Below are 13942 nucleotides of genomic sequence, written 5' to 3'. Positions count from 1 at the left end.
TTGTACATCTTTATGAGATCACCTCATTCTTCCAAACTCTCTTTGTGCATAGGCAATGTTTCTTTGATTGTTCTTTTTAAACACAACTCTTCACCCAAATCTTGCAAAAGCATTCTACATCAACGCCAAGATTCTTCTAGTGCCAAGATTTCTTCTAAAACTCAGAGAATGTCAGTGATGGTACAGTTAAATTACAAAACTAGTACAATTTCAAGGTTTTTTTTATATTTACAAGGGTACAGTGAGAAAGTTTAGATTGTGATCTAAACAAAACAAGCTTAATACAGCATGCAATGCAGGGTTACAGTGGAAGAGAATTAGAACAGGGAAAAGGCAACATTATGTTATTGGTTGGAAATTAATTCATGAGCCTGATAAGGACAGGGGAAAAAAAACTGTTCTTGAAACGTATGAGATCAAACATTCATGAATTTTCTTCTGAATGGAAGGTGGGAGTTTCCGCAAAGCAGATCGTGTTATATGGCGAGCTCTCCACTGGCCACCGTGACAGAGGTGCACCAAAGAAAAGGTACAAGGACTGCCTAAAGAAATCTCTTGGTGCCTGCCACATTGACCACCGCCAGTGGGCTGATATCGCCTCAAACCGTGCATCTTGGCGCCTCACAGTTTGGCGGGCAGCAACCTCCTTTGAAGAAGACCGCAGAGCCTACCTCACTGACAAAAGGCAAAGGAGGAAAAACCCAACACCCATCCCCAACCAACCAATTTTCCCCTGCAACCGCTGCAATCGTGTCTGCCTGTCCCGCATCGGACTTGTCAGCCACAAACGAGTCTGCAGCTGACGTGGACTTTTTACCCCCTCCATAAATCTTCGTCCGCGAAGCCAAGCCAAAGAAGAGAAGGAAGGTGGGAGAAGAAAATGTGGTCTTTTATACAATATTTGTAAGTATTGATGGTGTGGGTGGAGGGGATGAGGTTCATGTGATGGTCTGTGCTGCATTCATAACTTTCTCATCCTGACAGGCATGTGTAGAGGTTGCTGAGGGACAACAGGGACCTGCCAAATTTCTTCAGGCTTCTAAGGAATTGGTGGTACTAGTGTTTTTCTTGTCCATTGACTCGATGAGGCCCAACCAGGACTAATTGCTGAGAATGTTTATATTTCAGAATTTAAAGCTATCTACTATCTCAAAGTTCAAAGATCAGATTTATTGACAAAGAACATACATGGTATCACTAGAACATACATGGTATTGCTATGATCCTAAGTTCTTTTCTTCCTGTGGGCCAGGCAGAATTTCTGTTTATCAGTAAATGTAAACTGTATTCAGGAATGAAGGGGTGTGTACAAAAGATGAAATGTAAACAAAGAATTAAATTGAAACAAACTGACTGTCCAATACAGAAAAAAAAATTATTCAGCAATAAATAATGTGCAAAGTAAAATTCCTTAAATGAATCTCTGATTGAGTGTTGTTTAGGACTCTGATGGTGGAGGGGTAATAACTATTCCTGAATCTGGTGGTTCAAGTCTTACAGCACCTATACCTCTTTCTTGATGGTAGCTACAAGAACAGAGCATATACTGGGTACTGTGGATCCTTGATGATTGCTATTGCTCTCCAATGGCAGCATTCCATATAGGTTTTCTTGATGGTGGGGAGTGCCTTGCCGGTGTACTGGGCCAATAAAAGGAAATAGAGAGAATCCTGGAAATTATAGACCAGTGAATCTTATGTCAGTGGTGTGCAAAATACTGAAGAGGATTCTTAACGATAGGATCTATGAGCATTTGGAGAAGTACAGTCTACTCAAGGATAGCCAGCATGGATTTGTGGAAGGAAGGTCGTGCCTCACAATCCTAATTGAATATTTTTTGAGAAGCTAACAAAAGAAATTGATGAGGGTAGGGTGGTAGATGTGGATTTTAGTAAGGCATTTGACAAGGTGCCCCTTGAGAGACTCGTTCAGAAAGTGATAAGGCGTGGGATCCATGGAACCTTGGCTGTGTGGATAAGACCACGAGGATCTGTTCTGGGACCCCGGCTCATTGAGATTTATATAAATGATCTGGATGAAGATAGGATAGGCCAGTGAGTTCACAAATGATATGAAGGTTGGAGGAGTTGTGGATGGAGCTGAAGGTTGTCAATGTTTACAAGTTATTGGCCACAGTGGGCTATACACATTCTCACATTTTGCAGAGTTGGATGGAAAAGTGACAGATGGAGTTCAATCTGCTAAAGTGTGAAGAGATGCATTTTTGAAAGACAAACCAGAAGGCCGAGTACAGGGTTAATGGTTGGTTACTTAAGAGTACGGATGAACGAAGGGGAGGGACTTTGGTGTCCAAATACATACATCCTTCAAGGTCGCCACACAGGTTGATAGGATAGTTAAGAAGGCCTATGAAATGCTGGGCTTCATTAATAGGAGGATTTAGTTCAAGAGGAGAGAGTCATGTGGCATCTCTGCAAATCTCTGGTATTGAGTATTGTGCTCAGTTCTGGTCACCTCATTACAGGAAGGATGCTGAAGCTATGGGGAGGATGCAGAGATTTACCAGGATGTTACCAGGATTGTAAAATAAATCTTACAAGATTAGCAGAGATGGGACTTTTTTCTTTGGAGCTTAGAAGGATGAGAGGAGACTTGGTCCCTATCTCTCTTAACCCTTCACATCCATATATCTGCCCAAATGTCTTTAGTACAAGCTTTTTTGCTTCCTCTGGCAGTTCCTTTGAGATGCTGACCACCCACTCAATGAAAACTTTGGACTTCAGGTTCTTTTTAAATCTCTCACCTTAAATGTATTGTTATGAGCCCAAAGGACCCCAAAACCCAACAGCAATAGTCATTCACCAAGACAAGTAGTTTTTAAAATAAAAGTTATTTTTAATCAACTTTAAACATGAAAACAGAATCAAACTTTAACTTATCTCTGTACTTAACTAATCCAAATTAACCCCCTTCTAATTCCAAGTGCACATATATGTAATGTGTGTGTCAATTTAAGGAAAGTTCTTTAGTTCAGAGTTCAATCTCACTTCTCCTTCTTCCAAGTTCTCTGGATGCAGATGCAGGCAATTCTTATACTTGTGCACAGAATTTAACATGTATAAAGTTCACCTTGCTTTGGTTTACCATTCAGGATGGTTCTTGCAGGATTTGCAGAGAGAGATTTGTTGATCCAGGATTTCCACAACTGAGGTACCACCATTAGTCACCTTAATGTCTCACTAATTAAACTTGTCCCATCAGAAGGTAATCTCTTTCTTTTAGGCCACCACAGAGTTCCTTTTTCCCTCTTAGTTCAGACAGATAGCACTTTCAGCCATCAACTGCTCTGGAGCTTTTCATCAGTTTCAACCAGCTTCCTGGCTTACACTGTTCAGCTTCTCTTCAGTGTCACCCATACTAGCTGGGAGATCTTGATAACTTGACTCTCTCTCTCTCTCTCTCTCTCTCCGACTGAGACTGCTGGAAAGCCCATGTGACTCTCTCACTTGCAAAACCCCCACCTTCTCCAGCAAACAACAGGAGTTATTCTCCTTGGTCAAGTTGTTGTCTTAGATAAACAAAACCTAGGAGTGACCCTTCTGTGAGCACACTGTAAGTACTCTTCAAACAGCCAGTTGGTCTCCTAAAAACAATGGTCTTTCATTTCATGACATCATTTCAATTAGCACCTACTTGTGAAATGTGCATCACATTCTCCAGAGATCCTGCAATGTTATTGAATATGAATTCTTGAGATCTGTTTTAAAATGTGTGTATGCATGTAACCTTACTCTAAATCTTACCAAAATCCTCCCAAATATTTATAATCCATTACAATATGCTCTCTAGTCCCACAATCATCATTGCAGGGAGAAAAAATGTGAACATTCACTTCATCAATGCCTCTCATGGTCAACCTCAGTTCTGGGCGGTGGGGTGGGAGGGAAAGACCCAGTCTATCCAACTTCTCAAACCCTCTTGTCCTGGCAAGACTTGTGAAGTCTCAGTCACTGAATATATTCAATAAAGAAAGATAAATAATAAGAAAGAGAGAGAGAGAGAGAGAGAGAGAGAGAGAGAGAGAGAGAGAACCCTGGAAAACAGAGGTGCAGAGATCAATTAACCAAAATGTTATAAGAACCAGTACTCAGTTTGCTCTGGGGCCATTTTAAGGAAGCAGAACTTGAAAAATATTTATTGAAGGGAGATATGTACTGTGCTGAAGTGGCTTTATGTGGTAGCCAAGTTTGATTTCTCTCAGTAAGGAGAATGTGTATACCCCACTGTGGCCAATAACGTTTGAAGAGGGATTAGTGTACCACATCGTGACCACATTTATTTTGGCTGACCCACAAAAGGGTTCTAGAAGCTTTGTGAAAATCACTTGCTTTGTTTCCCCTACATCAGGAAAAGGGGAGCTTTGGTGGTCACTCATCTGAAAAGGACATTTCTCTAGAAGCACTCAACAAGCATTTTGTGAGTTTACATCAGTTTGTCACCCCGATATCTCTCATCTCATTCGTAAACACTTCTTTGCATCAATTTAAGAGTCTTCACGTCAACACTGGATTTCTGAGACTGGACTTTGAACTGATATTCAAGAATTAGGTCTGAATTTTAATGGTTTGGGATATTCACACACACAGCTTTGTGCATTGTTGAGGGTTAAGTTTTGAGAAGTTTGAGAAAGTGTTATATTATTGGTGATTAATAAATTAACATATTATTTTAAATATAAGAAGGTCTTAGATAATTTCTATTGCTGCTGTCTGAATATGTGACAGGATGAATATCAGAAGTGGAATGGAAGTAAATTCTCAGCCATGATGTTATTGAATGACAGAGCAGATTAAAGAAGTCAATTGGCTTACAGCTGCTTCAGGTTATCTTCTTATGCGTGTTACCTTTCCATAGTTTAATCCAAAATAACAGACTTCTCATCCAGCCTGCTACTGATCTCTTCCACCACAAATTGAAAACTTGTTTCTCCTTAATTCCACCCCATAGAAGCCATCTACGTGCCTTTAGGGCATCAGCCTGAATATTAGCTGTCATTAGTGTTGTTCCATTCGGCAGGGAATACTTTATAAATTGTAATAAATTAAAGAGAGATTTTTACTATGAACTCATGTGTGATATAAACTATATGGAGGCTGATAAAATGTGTTTAATTTATATCTTGAATTAAAGTTCATTGGGCAATTATTCTAATTAGTTTGAAAACAAAAATCAGCAGAATCAAATTACCAGACTATTTTACACATTCTTGATTTTCTTCTATGTTGTTGTCACTAATTTAAAAATAGACTGCCTCTTCATTGTAAAAAATTAATTGACAGAATAACAGAACATTTACAGCGAGGAAAGAAGATACTGTAAAATACCCGATATCCAGAATTCAAGCAGCAGAAGCCTCACACAAATAGCAAAAAGAAAAATTGTGGAAAAGAAATAAGTTTTAAAAAGTTTCAAATTACTGCTCACCCCCTCCCCCAATCCATGCAACACAGAATCTCAAGCAAACAGAAAATTCATTGATCCAACATTTACCAATCCCTATAGGTCCTAGATACCAAGGGTTTTTATTGTACTTGGCCTAGTATGTCCAAGCTCAGCTTAAGCATATTCCTGCTAACCCAAGCCTCCCAATTATCTTCTTCCAATACATAATCAGTTCCCTTTCCAAAGTTACAGTTGCATCTGCTCCACTGTGTTTTCTGGTTATATATTTTAGACCTTAAACTATTGATGTGTTTAAAATTAAAACTTTCGTCCTGTAATCTTTAATCCTTCTTCTTACCTTGTCCCTTCTATGCTTCCTCATTCCTGACATCTGCACCAATGGGAAATTGCCTTCTGATGTCATCAAATTAATACCAACCAATAACCAAACAATTTTTTTCACAGTTTGTCTTTGAACCTGCTTATCAGTCTTAATTGATAATTCAATTGATTAATTGCGTTTCAAATGAAACTCAAATTATTTGAAAAGTGAAGAATGTTGACCACTTACCAAATGATATGTTGCCAAAAAATGCTCCTTTATAAATCTAGATGGCAAGTGCACTAATTTAAAAAAAAGATTTTTACCTGGCCCAGATAGCAGATAATACATTGCATAATCAATGAATTGACTGTCCAATTATTTTTGGGTATGTGCACTTTTTGAACAAAACCAGCATTTATTGGTCATTAATCACTCTTGAGAAGATGATGGTGATCTGCTTCCTGAAGCAACTACTGTCCTTATGATCAAGCTACTCCCACCATTTAAAAACTCAATGCTGGAGAAACTCAGCAGGTTAAACAGTATACAGGTTAGGAAACAGGCCATCTTGGCCACTCTAGTCCGTACCGATCTAAGTGATTTCCTCCAGTCCCATCTACCTGCACTTTTCCCATAACCCACCAATCCCTCCCATCCATATACCTATTCAACTTTTCCTTAAATAACAAAATTGACTTTGCTGTGACCATCTTTTCTAGAAGGTCATTCCACTCAGCCACTACTCTCTGAGTGAAGAAGTTCCCTCTCATGTTACTTCTAAACTTTTGCCCCCTAACCCTTAACTTGTGTCCTCTTGTTTGAATCTCACCTACCCTGAAGGGAAACAGCTTATTCACATCTACTCTATAGAATATCTCTATCAAATCCCCCCCCCCCCACCCCCAACCTATGCTTCTATGCTCCAATGAATAAAGATCCAATCTACTCAATCTTTCTTTGTAATTTATATTCTGAAATCCAGGCAACATTTTAGTAAATTTTCTCTGCACCCTCTCTACCTTATTAATATCCTTCCTATAATTTGGTGACCAGAACTGTACACAGCATTCTAAATTTGGCCTCACCAATGCCTTGAATAGTCTCAACATCACTTCCCAACTCCTATATTCTATGCTTTGATTTATAAAGGCCAGCATAACAAAAGCTTCCTTCACTACTCTATCCACATGAGATTCCACCTTCAAAGAACGATGAACTGTATTCCTATATCTCTCTGTTCCTCTGCATTCCTCAATGCCCTCCTGTTTACTACGTATGTCCTGTTTTGATTATTCTTTCCAAAATGAAGCACTTTACACTTTTCAGTATTAAAATCTATCTGCCATCTTCTACACAGTCCAAATTGTTCTTCAATCTCTGAAAATCTTCTTCACTATCCACAACTCCACCTATTTTGGTATCATCTGCATATTTACTAATCTAGTTTACCACTCCATCATCCAGCTCATTAATGTAAATGACAATTAACAAGGGACCCAATACCGATCCCTGAGGCACTCTGCTTGGTACCAGCCTCCATCCTGACAGACAGTTATCCACCACAACTCTCAGGCATCTACCTTCTAGCCACTGTTGAACCCATTTGACTCTCTAAAAATTAATACCTAGTGCCTGAATCTCCTCAAAAAATTCAACAAGCTTTGTCAAACATGACCTTCCGTCCACAAACCCATGTTGAGTATTCCTGATCAAACCCTGTCTCTCTGGATACTTATATATTATCTCTAAGAATAATTTCCCTTAGCTTACTGACCACTGATGTTGATCTTACAGTCCTATAATTGCTAGGCTTACTCCTACTTTATATAGCAAAGATAAAGATACATTTTGGCCTTAAGCCCTTCATCAAGGTACGAGTAAAATGTAGGCAGGCGCCTGAGCAAAATGATATGGGTGAAGGGAGAGGGAGGAGAACAGTCCCACAGGCAGGAGGAAATAGTGGATTAGGGAGGGAGGGCACAGTACCATGCGAGGGGACAGGGGATGGCTCTGTGAGAGGAGAGGGAAGTGAGTAGAGAGCTGGAGGAAAGAAAACAGGGGGCTAAGGAAGAGAAAGAGAACAGGGAATAGGCTAGCAAATACCAGAGAAGTCCTGTTTTAAGTGTTTTGCTTCCCATCATTTTACGGTGACAATAACACATAAAAGATAAGTCTGAAGGATGTGAGAATTGGAAGGAAGTATTTTCAGGCATCTGCTGCCCTCATCCTCTTTGGTGTGAGAGATTATAGGCTAGGAGGACAGACAGGTAGATCAGGGGAATAAATACTGTATATTTTGGCGTATAAGTCGACCCCCATTTTCTGGTTGCCTGAGGTGCCCTGCTGACCAGTGTATAAGTTGAACCCCAAAGCTCGCGATGGATGAGATGGGCCATTGACTGGCAATACGAGGTTATTGTTATCATGGATGGTCCATTGACATAATGCAGCGAGCTTTAAGTTAAACGTGACAGAAATTGCCAAGAAAACCAACAACTGTGGGGCTGCAAGAAAATATGTTCTGCATGAGAAGTTGGTAAGAGAAAGGAGGAAGAAAGAAGAGACTTCATGAAAAATACCAAAGTCACCTGAAATAAAATAAAAGCATTTGCACCGCAATGGGCCAAGTCACACCAGATCTCAGTGATGATTTTGAGACTAGAGTAGGCACGTGTAATCATTTCATGAACAGTAAAAATCTGGTATTACGCCCAAAAAACAAAAAAATTGCACAGAAACTACCAAAAGATATTGATCATAAAGTTGTATGTTTCCTCCAGTTTATTAGACGGAACCAGCAGAAACACCAGTGTGTATTTGCAGATATGGGAAACATGGACATGAAACCCCCATGAATTTTGACATGATAGGCATTAGAATAGTGGAATGTAAAGGTGTTTACATTCGTACAAACCAGAAGTACAGGCCACAAGGGGACCTGGTTCACCAAGGTGTTATCGTGCATAGCCAATGGGACAAAATTAAGACCCATGGTAATTTTGAAACACAAAATTAAACTGAAAATGAAACTCCCTGAGGGTATTTTTGTACATTTTCATGGAAAAAAAGGATGGTTGGATGAAAATGGTGTAAAACTATGGATAGACAATGTGTGGAACAGTCAGCCAGGAGTTTGCAGGTCTGGGATATGTTTCATCGCCATTAAACTGAGAACACTAAAAGTAGATTAGCACAAAATAATATTTACATGACAATTATCTCGGGTGGTTTGACGTCTATATTGCAACATCTTGATGTCTGCTTGAACAAGTGTTCAAGCTTGGCCATGTGTGTGAGGAATGGAATACATGGATCTCAAGTGCAGAAATGTCATTTACCAAAGGCAGGGCAATAAGAGCTGCATCGCTTGATATACTATGTAACTTCATGCTCAAGGCAAGTGACAAGTTGACTGTGATAAAATTGTTTAAAATGTGCAATATCTCTTGTGCAATTGATGGCACAGAAGATGATATATTGCAGCTCATTGATGACAAATCTGACACCACCTCAACAAATACAGACCGGGACCCGTATGATGACTATTTAACAGTGAGAGTATGGATGCGCTTGCTGCCGTCTTTGCTTCAGGTGATGATAACAAGAGCGATTTTGAAGGGTTCTAACTGTGTTTCTCTCTCCATTAAAAATCTCAATGAAAATCTGTCACAGTCAGGTTTTTTTTTGTTTTTCAACGGTCGACTTGTACACCAAATCAGTTTTCCCAGGGTCGACTTATACACTGGATCAGTGCTGATTGGATTTTGAGCCGAATTTAAGGTTTCAAAAGTATATCTGGCTTATAAATCGACCCCCAATTTTTGGAGAGTTTTTTGGGTTCAACAACTCAACATATATGCTGAAATATACTGTTTAATGAATGTTATAGAGCACATGCATTGCAGCCACTTCACAACTTTGGTGGGGAAATGAATCTTTAGGACGATGGAAATGAAATAAGATTTTTTGTCGTGAGTAGTGTTGTTGGAATTGCACTTATCCACTCAACTGAAGAGCATTCTATCTTGTTACCAACCTGCATCATGGAACCATTGGAAAGGCTTCAGAATGTTAGGAGATGAATACCCAACCTTCGATCTGCCTTGTAATTTGCATTATTAATTCTAATTTTTTTTTAATTAGATGGACAGCATAGTAACAGTCCCTTCCAGCGCAAGAACTGAATTACATGAATCAAGCTGCAACCCCATACATTTTAAAGGGTGTGAAGAAATTGGAGCACCCAGGGAAATTCCATGCAAACATGGGGAGAACATACAAACTCCTTACCAACAGCGCCAGATTCAAACCTGGGTCAATGCTGCAGTATGCGTTGTGCTAAATGCCGCGCTAAGCATGCCGCCTACATAGAATCAGCTTTATCAGCTTAATCCACTAAGTATTTCCTACACTTTCCATTGTTATCTCAGATACGCAGCAGCCAGCTATATTGCTTTCATAAAATATTGATGTTGATGCTTGTATTGGTTAAATTGGGCTGGGGATTGGCAACTGCTCGGTGAGGTGATTCTTAAATGATGCTGTTGTTTTAGGCTAATTAGCATTGCATAAACAATGATAAATATTGTCCCCTAATGGCTAAGGCTTTTAGTGTCACTGTTAAAAGAATATGATTATGTAAGCAAGATGATAGAAATATCACAAGCATTTAGATTCATAGCTCAAAATATTAGAGTGCTCTTTCATAAAACAGAATTTTCTCAATCTATCAGACAAAAATACATCATTCCTATTGTTTCAGAATGCCTGTTGTTTTAAAATATGCATAGAAATGTGTTCAAAATGTGTTCCATTACTTATTACATTTAGTGATATATGCCTGAATGGTACAATTACAGATATGCATATTTTCTGCCACAACCTTATTTTAAGATACAAGGTTATGGTAATACCCTGTAGAGCACTTTGAAGTGTTTTTTTTTAATTCTCTTGATATACCTATCTAAAGAATTGTAAATTCAACAATAGGTCCAGTAATCCTGTAAAATTCAGTCAAATGCATTATTGTAAATCATCCCTACCTTAATTAAAAAAAATGCTTTATTTAGTTACATTATCCAATCTCTAAAGACATTTATTTGGTACAAACTGCTTAGGTGCATTGTAGTTTGACAGCTGAGGGCATTGAAAAATTCTTTGATGGTGAAGTTGATTCATGTTTCTTTCTTCATGTGGTGACTACTTAAATTGCAATGATATTGCAAACAAAATTTTAAACTTGTACTTCAAGAAGAATTTTATACACAAATATGGTATAACTAATGCACCACAAACTGGGAATAAAATGGTTCAAAGACTTTTTCAAACAATATTCTTCCTTCATGCTTGCACAGTCCTTATTGTATGAAAAATTGTGAAATTTAGACATGGCGTGTACTGCTTACCTTTGAGTCTATGTGATAATGATGACAAACAACATTTTGAAAGAAATCCTTTGAGATGGGAAAATATTCCATTTCAGTTCACAGAAATGTAAAGAGAAATTGATGCTTCGGCAAAAATGAAACCAATGCTGGAATCATGGAGGATGAGAAGTACTGAGAGAGGTAATGGTTTAAGGAGGGTTTGCAGATCCCCAATGTTACTTACTAATTTTTATATAATATAGGTATAGAAAGAGGTTGTTGTCCTGGCATTAAGTCCCTCTCTATAGAAAGCTTCTTTCTATACTCCAACTCAGAATTGTCTGAGATCCAGCCAATGGCTGTGAAGTCACCTGTGAATGTATAGATGGAATTGGAGCAGTATTTTCCCACAGTCATGGGAGTATAGGAAATATAGTAGGGATGGAGTATGCAGCCTTGCAGGACACTGGTGTTGAGGGTGATGGTGGAGGAGGTGTTGTTAACTGTCACTGATTGCGATCTGGAAGACAGGATGTCATGGATCCACTTGCAGATGCGGAGGTGTGCTGAGACCAAGGTCTTAGAGTCCGAGGAGTAAGTTATTTAAGACTATGGTATTGAAGGCAGAACTCATCTGCTGATGCACTTGATGAAGTTGAGGAAGATTTGTTATGATGTATATATGCAGAATGTACAGATGCACCAGGATTATTTTTTGCTGCAGCCAAACATGCACATAAGATACACTAACTACAATAGTATGAATGAAATTACAACAATATCAAAACAGAAATAAAGATAATACACATGAAAGGATAGGTACACAAATAATCAAATCTTCACACTTGCAGTAAGTGCAAGAAAAATGTGAAATTCTACTAGTGCAGACAAACCTATTGGTAATCCTGGTCCTGGAATAGTTCATGGTTGGGGTTAGGGCAGTACAGGGAGGCCTGAGATAGCTTGGGCTGTGTCCACTACCTTTTGCAGGGCTTTGCTTCAGGGGTATTAGTGTCCCCACACCAGACTGTGATGCAGCCGGTCAGCACACTTCCCATTATACATCTGTAGAAATCTGCCAGGGTTTCCAATGTCATACCAAATATCTGCAAACTCCTGAGAAAGTAGAGGCACTGACGTGCTTTCTTCACGATGCCATTAGTGTGTCATCTCCAAGAAAGATCCTGCGAGAAAGTGACTTACAAGAACTTTAATTTGGTCACCCGCTCCACCTCTGGTTCCCCCAATGATCACTGGATCATACACATCTAGTTTTCCCTTCTTAAAGTCAACAATCAGCTCCTTGATTTGTTGACATTGAATGTGAGGTTATTTTTGGTTCACCATTCAGCCATGTTTTCAATCTCCCTCCTGTATACTGAATTATTGTCTATTTTTATACGACCCACAACCATGGTTTCATCAGCAAATTTGTAGATGGTCCTGTTGCCTTCCGAGCCACACAGTATAAAACAAGTGGAGCAGGGGGATGCAGGTGGATGCAGCCCTATGGTGCTCTGGTACTGATAGAGATTGTGGAGGAGATGTTCTTACCAATCTTCACTGATTGTGATCTACAGGTAAGGAAATTAAGAATCTAATTGCACAGGGATGTATTGAGTCACACATCTTGGAGTTTGCTGATCAGTTTTGAGGGGATGATGGTGTTAAATGCCGAATTGTATTCGATAAAGAGCATCCTGATGTATGCGTCTTTGTTGTCCAGGTGTTCCAGGGCTTTGTATGGAGCCAGTGAGATGGCATCTGCTGTAGACCTGATGCTCCAATAGGGAAATTGGAACAAATCCATGTCGCTGCTCAGATAGGAGATAAGCTTCAACATCAACCTTTCAAAACACTTCATCACTGTTGTATGAACTTCCAGGAATTTGAAGGACCTAATTTTCTCCAATCATCAATAAGAGAGGTGTACAGTCCCTTGGCTTCACTTGCTGAAGTCTATAATAAGTGACTTGCTCTTGCTATTGGTGCCTCGCACAATTCAACCAAATTTTTGATCTTCATCCTATATTCTGACTAATCATTACTAAATATTCATCCAACAATTATGATGTTGTCAGTGAATCAATGGATTACATTTGAGCTGAACTTGGCTATAGAATCATGAATCTATAGGGAACAGAGCATGGGACTAGGCACAAAGCTTTGAGGTTCCCCCATGTTGGTGGTCAGTGAAGAGCAGGTGATGCTACCAAGCTGCTCTGTTTGGGGTCTGATGATGAAGGAATTCTGGATTGAGTTGCAGACTGCTGAACAGAGTCCCCAATCTCTCAGTACAATGATGTTGAATGCTGAGCTTTAGTTCTTTAGGTCCAGGTGATCTAACACTGGGTGGAAGGCCATCAAGACATCATTCCATCAAAGACCTGTTCTGATGATAGGTAAATTAGAATGATAGAACATTACTGGACAGAAACAGGTCCCTTTGGCCCTTCTAGTTTGTGCTGAACAATTATTCTGCCTAGTCCCACTGACCTGCACCCAGTCAATATCTCTCCACATCCCTCCCATGCATGTATCTGTCCAAATGTTTCTTCATTGTTAAAGTTGAGTCCACATTCACCACTTCAGCTGGCAGTTTGTTCCACATTCCACTCTCTGTGAAGAAGTATCCCCTAGTGTTCCCCCAAAACTTCTCCCCTTTCGCTATTAACCATTGTTATCTGGTTTGTATCTCATCTAACCTCAGTGGAAGAAGCCTACTTACAATTACTCTATCTATACCCCTCATAATTTTGCGTACCTCTATCAATTCTCCCCTCATTCTTCTACACTCTGGAGAATAAAGTCCTCACCTGTTTAACCTTTCCCTGTAACTCAGTTCCTC

This window comes from Narcine bancroftii, chromosome 4 (assembly GCF_036971445.1).
Source record: "Narcine bancroftii isolate sNarBan1 chromosome 4, sNarBan1.hap1, whole genome shotgun sequence".
NCBI classification, from domain to species: Eukaryota; Metazoa; Chordata; class Chondrichthyes; order Torpediniformes; family Narcinidae; genus Narcine; species Narcine bancroftii.
Note: the sequence above shows the minus strand (reverse complement) of the source record.